Here is an 18,995-nt window from a genome sequence, read left to right as displayed (position 1 = left end):
ATTTATATCCCAAACTTTCAAAGTTTTTGCAAACTCCTGGCATGCTTTACTGTGGCAAGCACCTCCCAGGCACATCCTCCCACAAACCCATGCATGGGACTCAGCTGGACCCCTGCTTCCTTGTAAGATCCCGGCCCACAGTGGTGGCTGGAATGTCATCTCTTTCCATGGGGCACCCTGTTCAGGCTCTAGAGTCCAGTTTCAGAAATGTGTGTGTGAGGTTGGCACAAGCATAGGGCTCAGCATAGAGAAACCTAATTTTACTTTCTCTTCTCATGATCTAAAAGAGGCCATTTACGTTCTCTGCTGAGTTATTTCACTTTATTTCTCATCTGTTCAACGGGAAAAATCCTACGTCATTATTGTGAGGGAAAAAGCAGATAGTGAGTATGAAAGTGTTTTTTGACAATTTTAAAATGAGATGCTGCTATGACTAAGTGTGCATGCTGTGTAGTATGCCTGCCTCTGGCCAGGATGAATAAAACACGATTGAGTTTCTTTCTCAGTGGTGCCTACTAAATGCTCAGAGCTGACTCATTTGCTGGGAGCAGAGAATTCTGTCAAAAACAGTGGGGACTTTTTATTCTCCAAAAAAACCAGTCAGATGTCCTTTTCCCCCTTGCAGGGATACGAAATGGGTAAAGATATGAATATTTTGAAAACTCCCCCATAGAACAATAGACACCAAAAATTTTTCATCACACACCATATGTGTGAAATATAAGCATGCTAGCATGTATACTTATTTATACATTATGTTCCTAGGCAAATATCAGTGTTATGTAAATTTTACAGTATATCTAAAAAGTGAAAATGGTGACATTAAATTTTTAAAATAATTTTAACAATATAAAAAAATCTTTTGCCTTCATTAAGATGACTGATTTTTAGTCAGACCAGTATAATTAGTATAGTTTTTGAAAATTTTGTTTTAATAGTGATTTTTTTTAAGCCTACCTGTAAGGTTCTGTATATTTTGATTCTTGTTATCAATGGCTTTCATTGGAGAAAAACACCCTCACAAAGTTTTATAAATATAAATGGAAGAACTATATCACTGGACATTTTTACTAAATCACCCTACTCCTTATCTCAGCCCATCTTACCAGTTTTAGTTTACTTGACAGAGCTTTTAGTACACTTGACAAAGCTTTTAGTTGACGTTCAGATGTTAAATTTCATTTTCCCTGAAAATTTCTAGATGTTTAAGGTGGTATTGTTTTTTGTTTATAAAGTTTTAACAAATGGGTGCGAGGGATTCTGGTGGTTGTGAGCATGGAGACTGAGTGTGAGCTTGTTCAGATAAAATATGGCTGAAAGCTAATGGAGTAAACGGAAAAGGAAAATGTATGCTGAAAAGAGAAAAAAGAATGCCCCAAAGGAGCTTAGAAGACTTAAAAGTATTCTTAAAATAGATAGTGATGTTTTAATAAAAGATGTTCAAGAGATAGCAACTGTGGTGGTCCCCATACATTGTGAAGAGAAAACCCAATGGGTGGTGAAAAATGAAAAAGATGACATGAAAATGAAGACTGATATTAAGAGAAACAAAAAGAATTTTCTATATCAACATGGACACTACCCCATATGGATGAGCCAGAGGCAAAGAAAAAAGCTGAAGGAAAGAGAGAGAAAAAGAAGGGGAAAAACAAAGCAAAAGCAGTGAAGACATTGAAGGGCCTGGCCTGGTACACTCTTAAAAATCTAAAAAACAGCCTATGGGACAGATCTGTGATTAGAATGTGTACACAGACTTCAGCTTTCACTGAATGAAAACTTTGTTTCCATATTTTAACTTGGCCTTTTTCTTCAATTGAAACCCAACATAACTCCTCAAATTTATTTTGGGAAGTTGACAAAAACATTTTGTTTAAGGATTTTTATTGGGGAATTGGAGGATGGGAACAGCGCTGGGGAATCGGGAAGGGGAACAGACAAGTTGCTGTCCTTTTGTTCTTCAGTCTAGTTGTGGAGGATGTTGCTTCACTGGCCCAAGTTGGCACCATCATTGCGCTCTTCCCTGGCGAGGCAGATCAGTCACCAGCTTCTGGACAGCTGCTCATGGCAGTTGCTGGCTGCTCACGCTGGCTGCTGGCTACACACGGTAGCCCATGGCAACCCACTGCAGCAGGGTCTGCAGCCTACGCGGTCGCCAGCGACTCATGGCAGCCCAGCTCCAGGTTGAGCTGTTGTTCAGCATCTTAGCTGTGGAGGGCAGTGTCACTGGCCCTCATATGTGGGATCCGAACCAGGGCCCTCTGGCGTCCCAAGCCAGCTCTTAACCATTGTGCCACTCGACTGGCCCTAAAACATTTTCTTTGATGAATGAAAACTATACCAATATTTTAATTGGATGCTGTTCAATTTGCAGCATCCAAATTCAGAATTCTGTCTAGTATTAATGTAGTTGTGATTGTTTGATCTTAATAAAGAGTAATTATTATACTGACATTATAGCTAACTCAAATTTAAAGAAAACTCTTGTGTTATTTTAAAGGATAATGTCAGCGGATCTTATAGGCAGTACTTATTTAGAGTTTTGATTTTGTATAATTCAGAATAAAACGGTCTTGTCTAAAATAAATAATTAATTAATATAGTTTTAACAGATGGGTTCAAAGTCGAGTTTTGATTTTGTATAATTAAGAATAAAAGGTATCTTGTTCAAAAGAGAGAGAGAGAGAGAGAGAGAGAGAGAGAGAGAGAGAGAGAGAGAGAGAGAAGAAAGAAAGAGAAAGAAAGTTTCAACAAATGGGTTCAATGCCCATTAATAAATGGGCTCAAAACTTTCCAGAAAGATTTCTAATAAGTTAGGATATTCTATTTCCAAGTGTTTGGGTGTGCTGATATAAGAGTTTTCATAGGTGACACAGTTACATTGTTTTTGGCCACAAGATCACAAAACAGTGGAAATATTTCCAAACATCTGTTTTTAGAATCCTCTCTTTTCAAAGCTCTAGTTTCTCTTGAAAAGCGGTTATTTTCTTAGCCGATGCTGAGTCTCACCTTTACTTTGAAAGGAAGCCTAAAGTATGTTCATTTCTTGGCTGCTAAAGGGCACACTACTGACAGGCACCTCTGACCACTGCAAAGGTCCACGAATTTGGAACATTCGTTTTTCTGGAAAGGAAAAGCACATGACTCATCTTTTAAATTCCACAAATTTTGAAAGTACTTGGACTCTGCTTCTCTCCCAACCACACAGAGTAACTCTTTGTTTTTGTTTTTTTAAATTTATTTTTAATTATAGTTGACATACAACATACACTATTATATTAGTCTCAGTTGTACAGCATAGTGATGCAACATTTAGAACCTTACAAAGCGATCACCACAGTAAGTCTAGTTACCATCTGTCACTGTACATAGTTATTACATTATTGACTATATTCCCTATGCTGTACATTACATCCCTGTGATGTATTTTGTAAATGGAAGTGTGTACTTCTTAGTCCCCTCCCCTTTTCTGCCCACCCTCCACCCTAGTTCTTTGAGTATATGGAATCATTCACCAGAAGCAGAAAAATGTTAGAATCTTCACTTAGATGCTACCATAAAGCAAATTTCCCAGGTTGTGCAATTTGTTCTAAACCTTGAGTCTTCAGATATTAATCAGTATTTTCTATGTATCTGCCAATAGTATTTGCTGACAAAGGAATTCATTTGAACTTGGTGCTATGTTGACTTTCATGTACTTTTGGCCATTGTTACCTTGGTAGGAATCACGAGCAGTGATTTGTGGTTTTTAGTGTTTTGCTTTAACCTAGAAAGAAGTTACTGTTCATTAATCATTAAATTAGTAAAATTTCATGGACTGCTGGATTTGATAGTATTACATGATGTTAAGCATCATTGAAAAACTGTAGATGTTTGTGTTCCTGTGGAGTGCTTAGTTTTTAAATGACTTGCCCATTTGCTAGCTCCATACTGTCACCAACTAATATCTCAGGGCACAGCATACACTTAACGGATACGTAAGTGGATATCTGATAGCCAAAATGGCTGGGAGTCCACATTTTTAATAGTCTTCACAGTAACTCCAATTGTTTTTGAACTGTTCTTGTCATATCCAAGTAAATCATCAGTGCTCTGACCTGGGAATATGGTCAATAGAAGGAACGCACCAGGAGCTCAGTTCTCCGTTAGCTCTGCCATATTCCTGTTCACTGGTGGTTGTGTTTTTAGTGTTAGCTTCAGTCGGTGGTTTCTATTTGTTTTTTTTAAGCTTTTATTGGGGAATTGGGGGAGGGAACAGACAAGTTGCCGTCCTTTTGTTCTTCAGTCTAGTTGTGGAGGACGTCGCTTCACTGGCCCATGTTGGTATTGTGATCATTGTGCTCTTCTCGAGTGAGGCAGATCTGTTGCCGGCCACTGGACGGCCAATCACAGTGGCTCACGGCAGCTCACACCAGCTGCTGGCCGCTCACGCTGGCTGCCAGACACTCACTGCAGCTTATGGCAGCCCACTGCAGCCTATGTTGTTGCCGGCGACTCACAGCAGCCCAGGTCGAGTTGTTGTTTACCATCTTAGCTGTAGAGGGCAGTGTCACTGGCCCTCATATGTGGGATCCGAACCGGGGCCCTCTGGCGTCCCAAGCCAGCTCTTAACCAACGCGCCACTCGGCAGGCCCTTCGGTGGTTTCTTCTCAAGCGTCATTTTAAACACGTGTCTGTTCTGTGAGTGTTAATTAAAACCAGATGTTAACACCAGATGGTATGTTCTATAGATCCACTCAGCTGGACACATGTAAGCTGCAGTCCATTGTGATACCCTGGAGGTGGACAAAGGCATGATGCTCCCACTGCCACCCCTTCAGGTTGTGGGGTTCCTACTGTTTTTTCAGGTTATCTCCCTTACAATATACAGCTTATGAACTGATGAGGCCATGTGACAAACTATAATAAATTTTGCCAAGGTTAATTTTCTTAGATATAAAATAAACAGAAATGGAAATTCTCCCATTTCCTTGCTAGCGAGCATGCACCCTGTATTGGGGACCATTGCAGTAGAGTTATGTGATGTGCTCCTGGAGTTAGAGACTTCTGAGTGCTTTAATTTTTCCCTTCATTATTATTATAAAAATAATATCTGGGGAACTTCACACCCACACCTGATCCGCATATGTGCTCCTCCAGCTTTTATGTGCTTTTTGTAAGTTTCATATACAAATTATGAATGTGTATAGCCTTTCTCAAAACCATAAATGGGAGCATATTGAACACATCTAGCTTTTTCACTTCATACTATTTCTTAGAGGAGTTTCCATATCCACAACAAGTATACGTTCCAATAATGTCACTCGATATTTACCCTTTTATTTCTGCGTAATAGGCTTATACTGTTGTTTATGAATTTGTCAGTGACAGGTATTATAGGTGGACTTTCTGCCATGATAAATGATTCTATAGCTCCCCTACACCTTTTATTTCTCCTCTTATTCTTCCTCCAGCTTGTGGTAAAAGTAATAGTCAGTATTTACAGTACTGTGTCTCAGTGATTTTGAGTACTTTCTGAAGTACTGAATATGGTAATTTAGTATTGTGCAATATTAAATAATCACTGAAAAAATTATAGATTTGTTGCAGTCCTTCTCTTTCGTGTAAGAGGTTTTCTTCATGTTCTGGTGGTTTGTTGTTATCCATTCACATTCCAGAATGAACCACTGGAAAGCAGAATGAACTTTTGGAGAACCTGGAGCGGCGATGGTTGCTGTCGCCACGGGCTTTTACCGGAGGGTGGGTGGGTCGTTGCCCACTACTGGAGTTTTTTCTGGGGTCTTTTCTCCCGAGGGGAATCCTGCAGTGTCCCCTCAGGAAGTGGCCACGGGCTGAGGGTGTGACTGCAGCAGAGCAGAGGGTAGGGGCTGAGGGCCCCTGGGTGAGAGCAGAGATTTCTGCGTCTGCTGTGCCCAGCCTAGCCCTGCTCTGTGCCTGGCGTTCTTAACTCCTAAGCCTCCTGGGTTCAGTTCCCTAAAGAATCAATCCCTTGTCTTCCGTGCAGTGTGGTGGTTGACAACAGGCAATGCACTTTCTGCTCTAACTCCAGGCACTTTCTCTGCAGCTGTGACAGCAAATTGGCCTCAGCATTTAGGTGGCAGCTTTCTCTCCTCTTCTGTCACTTACCAATCCTCCATTTTTTCCTCTTTTAAAAATGCTTTTAAATTTCTCCTCTTCTGTTGTCTGGAAGAGTTTCTGGAAGGGAAGGAGATAAAAATGCATGGTCCATTAATCTCCTAAAATGGGAATCCAGGAAAGCCGTATAAACTGCATGATGGTAACCTTCCTCACATTGTTCTTCCTTGTGCGATGAGACAAGCTGCCCCTCTGTCCTGTTCAGGGAAAGAAAAACAAAAGTCCAACTCTAACCGAATCAGGAATTTAGTGCTTCCCTTCTGGAATCTTAATATAGGTCCCAAATATGAAGTTTCCTGAAGACATCATTTTATTTCAAATAATGGACTATACGTGCCCATCCACGTCTCCATCATGTTGTAGGTTTTATTGATCGTGTGTGAGTAATTGGTTTTCTAAATGCATGGTCATCTCTCATCACTTTTTCAACAGATGAGGTCCTCTCTGGTTGTGCCGGTGAGACAGCTGTCTTACATAGCAACTCTTCCCCATCTCCTTCATAGCCAGCCAGGACCCCCTTCCAGGCGGGCTGTGGGAGTTTGGACCTCCTGCCAGAATTACTGTCAACGTGGCATCTTACAGTGCCTTCTGGGAGGTTCTCTCTCACAACCCACTTGGGGCACTGTACCTTTAGGGTGTCCTCATTGTTGGATGAATATAGAGAGACATCGGGAAGTCTTAAAATATTTTAGCGTGTTAGACATCTGGCTACAAAAAGTAAAATATGTTCATTTGAAATTCTCAAGATCTGTATCTTGGAGTGTTGTGTCATTGCTAGCATTCATGTTCCCCTCCCCAGACCAAAGAATTTTATTTTTATTTGACCTCCACTAAGTATTTGAGTGTTGTGTTTGGATGTCTTTAATCCCAGGTGTTAGAAGCCTAACTTCCACTAACCTAAAGGGTTGGTTGGTTTGTGTATCTGGGAAGGATGGCAGGGGGTAGGCTGGTCTCAAGATGCACTGGGACCAGAGACTCAAATGACATCATTTCCACATGGCTCTTGTCCCTCTTACCCTGACTTTCCTGTCTCAGCTCGATGCCCTTCTGGAGGAGCTGAAGACATGGTTACAGGCAGCTGCAGGCGCAGCACCTCACTTTGGCATCCCTCCCATGTCTGTAGGTTGATTTCAGCGAAGGACCAAGATCACGCAATGTCCTTGATTATAATGTTGGAGCTATGGCTTCTTATCCTATTTTTGTCCCTGCCCTCCTACACCCATAGAAACAAAACACTTCATGAGGTCATCTGTTTCTTCTAGAATTAAGAGAATCTCTGTGGAAAGTTGAGTTTTGGATTCACTAGTGTTTTCCTCCCATGTGCCAGGCACTGGAGCCCAGTGGTGGCTGAACCCTGGAGCGAGCAGTCATCTAGGCCAAAGATTATCGAGACTGGTGGGACCTGTGCCCAACTAGAGGTGCGTTTCCACTGCTGCTGAGCACCTAATGAGTGAAACAGGCTGGATGCCAGATCGCCCAGTTTCTCAAAGAAGCCTGAAATCCAAATCTGTATGTAAATTTCCTCAAGTCTGAAAAAAATTGGTAGTTAATTCAAGCATTTTCTAAATCACTGTCTGGGCGAAACAATACATCATTTGCAATCTCATTTTCTCAAACTCATTTGAAAAACTATAAAGCAAGATCAAGAAACCTGGAGCGATGTGCTCAAGGATAGGCAGTGATGAAGTGGCAGGACCGGGCTTTGTCATAGGTCTCCTGACTCCAAGCCTGGGGGACTTATGAATGGACCACATTCACATTTAAATCTTGTTTTTCTTGGCAAAATTTTTCCTGATTTTTAAAAGCTGGTGTTACTCTGTCATAGTAAATTTTTTGGCTTTATTTCAAGTTTCATATCAGATTCTTTGGTTCATGGAAGGTAAAATTTAAACGCGACTTCATTCTTTTGGGTGAAGTTGGCAGTGGGCCAGCCAGTGAGGAACACCCTTCAGAAGTCTGATTGAGCTTGCAGATACCACGTTGACAGATGGTCTATGATAGGGTTTGTGTCTGTGTCATAAATTAAGTAAGATTCTAAGCAAGAGTTTAAATATTTCTGATGACATTTTAATTGTAGTCAAGTAGCCATTAATCAAAAGATTGACTTAATGATCCTTGTTCAACAGGAAAATCCCCTTAAGTGTAATAATTTGGGCTTTTGGGTTTAATAGATGCTGGAATGACAGACCGTTGTGCCTTGATTCATTTCACATCTCTACTCTGCTTTGCTATCAGAACAGTTTTATTTGGCTCATCAAAATAAAGCATTTATTTTCTAGATGTTTGAAGATAGCTCACATTTCAAAAGAAGGCTTTAATTAAAATGTACTTGTATCTTTGATTTTGTCTTATCTGCAAGTAGAAAGTTATTAACTTTTAAAAAATGATCTTAGAAAATGAAGAGTGATGGAGCAGCTGTAGAAAATTGAGCTCTTGCCTCAAGACAGGTAAAAATACATTGCACAAACAACAACTGCCTGTTTTTCCTACCTCTATAATTGAGTCTAATTTGCTCTGCCTGCCCCTTTGAAACCTCAGAACTTTCAAATTGCTATTCGATTTGCAGTGTAAGTTGTAATGAGAACCACACTATTCCAAGCATGGGCTTTGTGCTTGAGTCATATTGAGACTTCAATTTTTTTAATTTGTAATTATTTCAACCCGTATTCTTTACAACATTATAAATTTCCAAATGATAGCTGATGTTTAAGTCAATTTTTTAAAAACATGGAGTAAGAAATTACAAACACGTATCAAATACATGGTAAAAATCATTAGGTTAAAAAAAACTTTAAGTAATCTTCCCCCCACCCCATCCCACTGCTGCAAACTTGCTAAAAAAGGAAGTAGAAAAAAGTAAGAGAAAATGGTGCCTTGATGACATTTGTTGTTCTAAAGACATTATGGTTGTAATCTCCAATAAAATAATGAACTTTAGTATATAAATCAGCAGTTCTATCCCCATTTTACAAACAAAGGTATTACAAGAATTTTTTAGAAGTCTGCACCCAGGTATTCAGAAGGGGTGGTCATAGTTATTGCTCCCAATTTGGACAGTTCTGTGTACACCAGGCGGTCTCCCTAATCTGTTAAAGTTTCTTATTATAAACCTTAAAGTTGTTATGTGTCTGTTTTCTGCTCCTCAGGCTCCCACTCGCCATCCTCTCCCAAAATAGTGTAGATGGCTCTGGAGAAGGACATGTATAATCTTGAGGATGTTTTCTAGCTCACACTATAGAAAATATTTTCTTAGGAATGCACAGGAGGTCATTTTGTGGACCTCTGCGGAGAACCTGTCAAAGTTTCAATGCATGCTTAAATGGCCTCTGCTGTTTGGGGTACAGTGACAGGTGTCAGAACCTCCAGCTGTGAGTCCATTCAGTAGCTCTGGGAATACCCGCAACTTTCATGTAGGAGGAGTAATTTTCATTTTCTACTCTTTCACTTCCGGAAGCCAATGAAGTCAATGAACCCTAAGGCAGAAATGTTCAAAGTAAATGATTTGGTGGGAGGAATCCTTCTATGCTTATCAACCATGGAACCCACAAAGGAATTTTGCTTTTAAAGGTGAGTCCAGTAAATGGAAAGTATCTAGTTTCAGGCACTGATAAGAAGAGATATGGAGGAGGAAAAGAGATTTTTAACAGTAATGGTGAATTGGTATCGTTTTGATTTTTTTTGGTGAAGTCAGGATCCTTTCTTAGAAACCAGAAACAGTTGAAACACTTGTCAAGTCTGGGGAATCTGGTATAACATATTTATTATTTGATTTCCCTAAGAAATTAATTAAAGTTAAAACAGGACCCAAAATAATAGTCCTGTTGTGTTATGCATTATAGTTTTTTTCCCCATTGGTTGTTTACTGATCTTGAATCCTTTGTGTTTATCTTGTCCAGGTTTATCACCCGCTTTAATTTTATTATTGAATTGTGTTTTAAAATATGTGCTCATATTTAAGTGGTAGGAATGTTGTTTAGGAGATAATAAAGTAAGCCTTCTTCAGTCTGCATCTTGAGATTTTGAAGAGGGATAAAGGGGCCTTTTAAGATAATTCCCACTCTTGCCATCTCCCGTTTTGCCCCAGTCTCATGGACAAGGTGCCATGAACAGCTCTGCCCACCCGCTCTCGTTCAGCCTTTATACCCAGCAGCCACCCTGTGGCTTCCCATGCTGGATGCTTCCTGTTTCGTCTCAACATGGCATAATCTGTGAATTGTCTATTCTAATCAGATTAAATATCTCATTGCCTGCTACATGTGAGAGCTTTCTTTTTGTTGTTTTTTTCAGTCCTTTTTCTTTAGCTGAAGGAAAACCAGTTATTAATTATGCATTAACCTGGGAATGCAGTATTTATATATACTATAATATATAATATTATATATCTGAAATATATATATTATATAATATATATATATATTATATATCTGGATATATATAATATATATAATATATATATAATATATCTGAATAGAAATATTATATACCTGAATATATCTGAAACAATTAAGCACCATTAATAATGCCTCACAATTTATGAACACATTCTTTACTTGACTTAAAGTTATATGAATTAGTGAAGTTTACTTTTTTAATGTCTTGTGGGGACACCTGTATGTTTTCATTTCAGAACCATTATAGGCTGGGTCTTATTTATTCCTTGTCCAATATTTATTATGCCCTTTTTTGCATTTTAATTGCAAACTCAGTTTTCTTGGCAGTGTGAATTCAGTGTACATCTGCAGGAATGACACTCATTGCAGTCAGCAGATCTAACGCCCCCACCCCCAACACACACACACACACACACACACACACACACACATGCACAGAGAGAGAGAGAGAGAGAGAGCGAGCGAGAGAGCGAGAGCGCTATGTTTAACAGTATTGAAGTAATTTGAATTGGATAGAAATTTAAATGTTTTCCTGAAGACATGAATCAAAGTACCTTTTCTGAGTTGGGCCATATAGTATTTTAAAAGGAAAAGTCCACATAAATTTCATTGTGCTATGTGTGAATCATATTTTTCATAAAGGAAAACAGACAATTTAATAAATAATTGCTTTGGAAATCAATTTTGTATATTTCATGGGTGATGTTTATAATTCATTAAGATTTAATGGAGATTTGAGGAATGTTTATTTTCCCTTTTTTGAAATGACAAGGAATGTCAGAGAAATGATAACTTTTCAGGGATACAGGTCTTTGCAAATTTAGATTGCACTTATTGAAATCACAGCTGATATAATTGCAGTAGACCATGTTACACATTCAATTAAGTATGCATTTAATCATTTATTCTAGATATCTAGTTAATTACTCCTTTTTAAAAAGAGAAATGCTTTAGAAGTTTTTAACAATGAAGATGTAAATTTGAGGTGTACATTCATGAAGTTGCCTGTGCATCTTACCTGAAAGCCTTTCAGAAGCTCCAAATGATCTTGGAGTCAGCCCGTCCCACTGCCAGAATTTTATATTTGAGGTAACTTGAGTGAGTTGCCTGACTGAGGAAGGTTTAGGCTGGATTAGTTTACCTAATCTCACTAAGCCTCAATTTCCTGGAAAATGGGCATAATGATAGTTCCCACTCCCTTTGGTTGTAAAGATCACATAAGATACTGTGTCTAAGAGTTTAATGTGATGCTTGGCAGGTGTCTACCAAGTATTGGCAGCAAGGTTAATGTATTAACGTGAGTTAAGGCCAAGCTGAATCTCCACCCCAGTGACTCTCCCCATCCTTCCGTCCTTCACCACTCTCATATCAATCAATATCCTCCCCTCTACACATACTTTCCCCTTCTCCTCCTCCCCCCAACTCTTGAATTATAATACAATCAGGATCGTTTGTGCCCCTTGTACTAAACCCGTCACCCTACCCCCCTATGCCCTTGTGTGTGTTGATGACAGCAAAACTTTATTGTATGTCTTATGTTGGGCCCCACTGCTATCCACATTGATGCCAAATGGCTAAGCAGAAAGGCAGAGCTGGTCCACACCTGTCTGTTTTGGGAGTGCCTGGTGGGTATAAACAGGAACAAGAGACCCTTCTCAGGGCACTGGGAGACCCAGTTCACAGCCTCTGCATGGGGGTATTTACAACATACTTCTATGATCATGAGCTCTATAGGACTGTCAGCACAAATAGAAAATGAAAAACTATTTGCCAAAGTGGTTTGACAACCAGTACTTCACAAGTATAAAATGGTATTGCATTTTGTTGTGAGAGTTTATAATGCAACCGAAGGGAACCTTAAGTGTGGTCTTAATAACAGAAGTAGAGCTTTCAGTTTATTATTTAACCTAATACAATTTTAATAAACTCCAAAAACACTTTTATCTCCATAAATTAAAAGGTATTTGGATTTTATAATGCATGCTTGTTTCTGTGTTGGGGTGAGTTATTCTTTCCTGCAAAATAGTAATCGTTAACACAGATTGTTTCGTTTCCTTTTGTGAATATTATGTAGCATATATATTCCGAGGGTGCCAAAAAATGTACGCAAGTGGACACTTTGGTGAACGTTCCTCAAGCAGTAGTTCGCTATAATCAGAAGTGTCTGGACGCTAATGGTAACTGCTTTGAGCACGTCTTGTAACTGCAGAAGTCAAATGTGACTTGTATTCATCTTTTGTTATCGGTATATATTGAGTATTGCAATTTTAATAGTTTTTTTCCTTTCTTAAAATGTGTACTTGCCAATTTTGAGGTTGGCCATATAGAAGGGTTGGGCTAGGTAGAATGCCAGACTAATAAATTAAAATTTTCTGAAATTGAAGACTTTGAAATTGAAGAAATTTGTCCTGAAACCTGAAAGTTCATAACCCATAGCCCTATGTGGAATATAGAAATTAACAAATAGGATTAACTCAACCTTATTCAAGATGACAGATCATTGTCATTAGCTGCATCACTCATGAATGTGAACTAGAGACAAGGATACGTTTCAGTTTGTGTGATGTCCAAGTAATAGGCTAAAGGAGGGATTTATCCAGGAAGTTAAACGGCCTTTTATTTATTGGGCAGCACTATAATTAATACATTTTGGTAAAACTGATGAATGAATGGTAAGCCCCATATATAACAAAATAAAACATGTTTATAGCAAAAATAATATAGGCACTCATGGGTACACTACTGAAAAAATACTGTTTACTAATTAAAAGTTTATTTTAAGTGGTAAATCCTCTGTTTGATGAAGTGTTCATTTACAGATCATTAACTCTAGCGACTCACCTGACCAAGAGGTTTGGAGGGAGAATGGGAGGGGTGGAGGGAATATGGGGGTAGAGTGGCCCAAACGAAATGTGAAGCCATCATGAATGAAAGGCAGTGGAAGAAAGATAAAGTGCCCGTGAAGTCGCTTATATAACTTAGTGTCAAACTACTGCTCAATTATAACGGTATAGATATACCAGAATACACTGTAATCTGCAGAATGAGAAAGTAGACTGTAGAATCTCTAAAGTTCTCTTTTAATTTCATCACCTGTGATTCCCTGTAAATCAAGGTGTGAGAGTAATCATCTGATTTCTCATCTCTTTTCTCCTCTAGTAACAAGGGCAAGACAGTCTCTACTTCCTGGGTACTCTCATTTGTGAAGATGAAACTTGTAGAAATAACTAAATGTGTGCTTTTTCCAGACATTTAAATGAAACCCGAGTCGCATCTCTCCACCTGACAAGAGCCACATGGGTTGCACCTCTCCCAGAAGCCCTTGCCCTATTAGAGTGGGCTCCCTGCTGAGTTCCTGTGGCACTTACTGTCTTTTGCTGCTTTGTATTTCACCCTGTGTATGTGTTGCCCCATCAATTATGGGGGAAAACTCTTCATGATCCAGGAATAGTGTTTTGTACTGAATTTCCATTTCCAAGTGATTATCCTGGAATTAATTCCATTGTTCTTTATGGCACACTTTGTGTCATTTTTACGGCACACTCAACTAGCAAAAACCTCAAACCTGACCCCAACCACCTGGGCTCTGTACCTGCACCCTGAGCCCGACTCTGCTGGAATGTCACTCCTATAAATGCACCATCCCAGCTCTGCCCCAAAGCCCGGCCTTATTTCTTTCTTCCAACTTGTTCTCCCACGTTCTGCAGTCACTTTTCAAGTTTTCTGTGTCCTCTCTAAGCCTCTGAACCGCCCAGCCTGCCTTTTACTCCCAGCGCATGGCTGTGGTTCCAACTTCCCAGAGAGAGTTGGAGCCAGTGAACGGGAACTGCTGTCTTCCCTCAGTCAGATTCTGTCCCTTTTCCCTCGGGCTGATAGAGGAGCTGCCTCCCCAGAGCCCTGTCCTTCCTGCTTGCTTTGCATCCCCTCCCCCCCCCCCCCCCACCTTCTCAGGAAGTACTGTGGAAGGAAAAGCTCTCTCTTAGGCCCTCCCTCGATTCTCCTCCTTGTCATGTCCCCCCTTTCCTTCACGTCCAGGCTTAAAAACTAGACCGATACAGTGTCTGCATGCTCTCACCTCACCTGCTCTCCTCAGCTGACTCCCAGCTGGTTTGCACTGCACTGCTCTGCTCCGTCACACCAAGGTCACCAAAGACCTCCATTTTGTTCAGTCCAGCAGACATCTCCAGTCATCACCCCACCTGACTTTTCAGGAGCATTCAGCTCTGTCTACTCATCAGTTCCCTCGTGTCCATGACGTGGCCCTGTACCGTCAGCTCTCCCTCACAGTTCTCCCCTTTCTCTTTTGCAGGATCATCCTCCTCTTCCAACTGTTAACTGTTAGTGTTCTCCAAGCCGGCTTCTATGCCCTCCGTCCCTCCATTGTGTCCCTTTCCAGTCTAGCACCTTCACTGCTGAGGAATAACTATGTCTTATAAGTAGATATGCATAATTCTGTCCCTTTCCCAGACTCCCCTGGGATCCTCTGACCCACACGTCCACCTGCCTACCTGACATCAACACTTGAGCTGTCTCAGGAGCATGTCAAATTTAACAAGTTCAAAATTGAACTCGTCTCTTAAAACGCTCTATCTCAGTAAAATCATGGTCCCTCCTGTCATACAAGCCTGTTTTACCATCTCAGTATCGCTGGAATCTACTTCCTTCATCTCGGCTGCCTACAACCCTGCCAAGCTACGGTCCTCCCATGGAGTTTCCCAGCAGCCTCCCTCAGGCCTCTTAGGCTGCTGCTCAGCTCCATCCCATCGTGTGCCCTCTAGATTTCTGCCCTCCTACCACATTAACCTTTAGTGTCTCCTGGTGTGTCCCCTCCTACCTCAGGCTAACCTTAGTACCTGTGACCCTCCTTCCTGGAACCCCTCTCCACCTGCCTCCTCCTGCTCTAGTCTGAGCCCCCCGTCAGTCATCACCACACTGGTCCGTGCCTCTGTCACGCTTTCTCGTAGCCCGATGGCCTTCCCCCTCCTGACACTTGTCATTGTTGGAATGTTACATTTGTGCAATTCTTCAGTTAATGTGTGTGTGCCCCTCTAGACTGTAAGCCCCGTGAGGGTGAACACTGGTGTTTGCGCAGTCCCCAACCCAGAGTGGACGCTCACACATTGTACTCATGAAAGGATGAGGGAATGTCCCATATGGGAAATGCCCAGATCACACATTCTATCTTGGCTGAAAGGTTTTCATATTTTTTTCCCCAAAATACATTTTTCAGAGCAGGAACTATAAAGCAAAAAGGATTCAAAGAGTTTCTCTTTTCCTACTTCCAAATTGGATTTTGCTTTATCAGTAATCACTTGAAGCATAGTTGTGATAAAAGAAATCATTTATTATGTTCTCTTGAACTAGTTTTTATATAAGTTAATGAAAGCAATATGAAGTCAATTACTCCTTATCTTTTCCTTGCCACCCTGTAAACATCCTTTTACACTTTTATTTCCACAAAATATTGAAAAATTGATTTTCATCAAACTTATTGTCACAGACTTGGTTTTCAGTTCTGATTCTCTTTTTTTATTTAAACTTTGATATTCCAGTGATAGTATAAATTTAAATTTTTCATAAATATACTCTGAGAATTATTTAACATTGTAAGATACTTGAGTAAACTGAATGTGAGAGATTATATGATTTTAAATTAGTGTAGAGTTATATTAAATGGCAGTTTCATACATTTTTATATACACCGTAACTGAGGAGATTTTAATATAGAACAGGCTAAGAGTGATGTCTGATTAAGTTATTGCAATAATTTGATAAGAAGAGAATTGTACTTCATCCTTGCACAGGGAAAGCTGATACAGGTCATCAGTTTTTATGAGTGGAGGATTAACTGGTGGTTGTAATTAAGATTTTTTGGGGATGAATAAAAAGTAGTGATAGCTTATAACCCATTACAATGCATTTTAAGGTATTATTCTGATTATCTTATTCCATAATTAGATGATATCATTTGCTGTTTTAAGCATCTGCCATTTATATCTGTGCTTCCCAAACTATGCCAGGGTGCCTTAGGGCACGGCAGCAAATTCCACAGGAGTGCCACAGATTATTTTAAAATTCAAAGGGTACCATGGTGATGCTCAACATCTGTAAGACACCGTTCAAACTGCTAGCTCGAGGGAGTGCACAATTTCAACTTAGACTGTACAGTTTTCCTTGAAATGATGTGGTATGTTCGGGAAGCTGGATTCTCAGCAGTTGTGTGGAAAAAGCAAAAGTGCCCACGAAAATCAAAGTGGATCAGGAAATGAGGGTGGTGGTGTCCAATCTGATCATAAATTTGGGAATTTGTGCAGTACCCAACATAACATTATTATATACTAATTAGTATATGTTTTAATTGTTATATTAATATATAAATAAATGTCAATATAATGTTTTTGTAAAATATATCTGGTAGTTTGCATATATGTTTTTTATAGTTTAAAAAATTATTAAAGTACTTAATTGTTAGAACAGGCAATTTTTTAACATGATTCAAAAATCAAAAGCATAAGGAGCACAGTGAGAAGCTTCGCCATCTGAGTTGATGGCAGCCCCATTCTGCCGATTGCTCAGGCCAAAGCCCCGGAGTGGGTTGTGGCTTCTGTCTTGCTCACACCCCACATTCACAACTACAGGAAATCATGTTGGCTCTACTTTCAAAATATATCCAGAATCTGACTCCTAACCTTACTGCTGTCACTGTGGTCAAAACAGGCTATTGCTACAGTTCCTAGTACTACGATGACTAATTTAGTGAAAGAAATATGAAGTTGATTATTCCTTAACTATACTACTACTACTTATTAATACTGACCTCCCTACTTCTTTACTTATGCCCACCGTACCCCCTCACCCCCCAGTAATCTTTTTAAACCCAAAGTTAAGCGATAGCATCATTCTACCACCCAGAACCCTGCAATAGCACCCATATCACTGGGAGGAAAAGCCAGAGTCTTTTCAGTGACCTGCAAGATACTACGGGACCACTTTCCCTTAACTCTCGCTTTCCCTTAACTCTCTGATCTCAGTCCTTGCTATTTCTCCCCACACTAATTGGCTCCAACCAGACTGGTCTCCTTGTCCCAAGCATACCAGTCATGCTCCTGCCCCAGGGCCTTTGCACTGGCATGCTAAATTCCTTATCTCTTTCTAACTTTGACCTACCCTAACCCATACTATTTTCAATACATCAGTGATACTCCCCGCCCCCAACTCCCCACCCATGCACTGATAGGCATTTCCTAGCCCTTTTATCCTGCTCTTTTTCTTTTTTCCAAAGCTTTTTAACATAGTGAATAGTTTACTTCTAACCTAATAATTTACTAAGTTTATTGTTTTATTGTCTGACTCTCCCCACAAAAATATAAGCTCCAGGAGGACAGGCACCTTAATCTGTTTTGTTCAACAAAGTATCCAAAGCCACTAGAAGAATATTTGGCAACAATAGGCGTGCAGCATCATTCTTAATTTTTTATCTGTTCGAACTATCGATGAAAGCATATTCAAAACTCTCTCTATAATGATGGATTGTCCGTTCTCCCTGAGGTCTGAACAATTTTTGCTCTATATGTTCAGGCTAATTAGGTACTTATAAAATATGATTCCTATCTACTTGGCTAATTGAACCTTTTATCATTGTGTACAGACCTTCTTTATCCTTAATAATGCTTTTGTCTCAAAATTATTAGTGTATCTAATATTAGTAAAGTTAAGCTAGCTTTCCAATAATTTTTAGTACTATTTAATATACTTTTTCTGTTGCTTAATTCATTTTGACAATCTGTTAACTGCTAGTCCATTTATACTTATTGTAATTATATGTAATAGATCCAGATTTGTTTCTATTATTTGCTTTCTATTTGTTCCACTTTTGCAGGCTTATTTTTTTCTTCTTACTTGATTTCTCTTTTTTTTAAAAAAAACAGGTTTTATTTCTATTCTTACTGTTCATTCTCTTCTATTACTATGGAGGTTATATACACTTTCTATTCTTTTAATGTTTGCCTTTGAAATTTTACTTTAATAGTCTAAAGTTAACATCTTGTACACCCACAACTAAGATGAAATAATATTAGATGTTAACTGTAATTGAAAATTAAAAAAAAAAAGTAAAGTTGACATCTTAACTCACTTCCTGAACAACACTTGAACACTGTAACTCTGTCCTTCTGCTCCCCAACTTACACGCTGTTGCTTGTCAGTGTTTATTTCCATCCTTTTTAATCCCATAAATGAAGCATTATTACTTTTTATAGGCAATGTTTACTTATGTTTATCTGCATATTTGCCAGTTTATTTGCTTACTGATTCTTTTTGTATCTCAGATGTTCCACGCATATTTACCTTCTTTTTGAAGTATATTGTTAGAATGTAAATATGTAACATGCTTTGAAAGCTTATAAGTTCCATTAGTGAGGTCTGTTGTAGGCAAGTTCTCAGTTTATATGAAAAAGCTTTTATTTTGCTTCC

General features: G+C 39.4%; 1 protein-coding gene and 1 pseudogene across 1 annotated transcript in view; both read left to right on the top strand.

The window, feature by feature from the left end:
* LOC109376974 (phosphatidylinositol 5-phosphate 4-kinase type-2 alpha-like) overlaps positions 1 to 18,995 on the top strand; it is a 155,938-nt gene that overhangs the window by 72,060 nt on the left and 64,883 nt on the right. The window lies entirely within an intron of this gene.
* Positions 1,346 to 1,666, top strand: LOC109376975 (uncharacterized protein C12orf31 homolog pseudogene; annotated as a pseudogene).

This window comes from Hipposideros armiger, unplaced genomic scaffold (genome assembly GCF_001890085.2).
Source record: "Hipposideros armiger isolate ML-2016 unplaced genomic scaffold, ASM189008v1 scaffold_1251, whole genome shotgun sequence".
NCBI lineage: Eukaryota > Metazoa > Chordata > Mammalia > Chiroptera > Hipposideridae > Hipposideros > Hipposideros armiger.
This window is presented reverse-complemented; position numbering and strand designations above follow the sequence as displayed.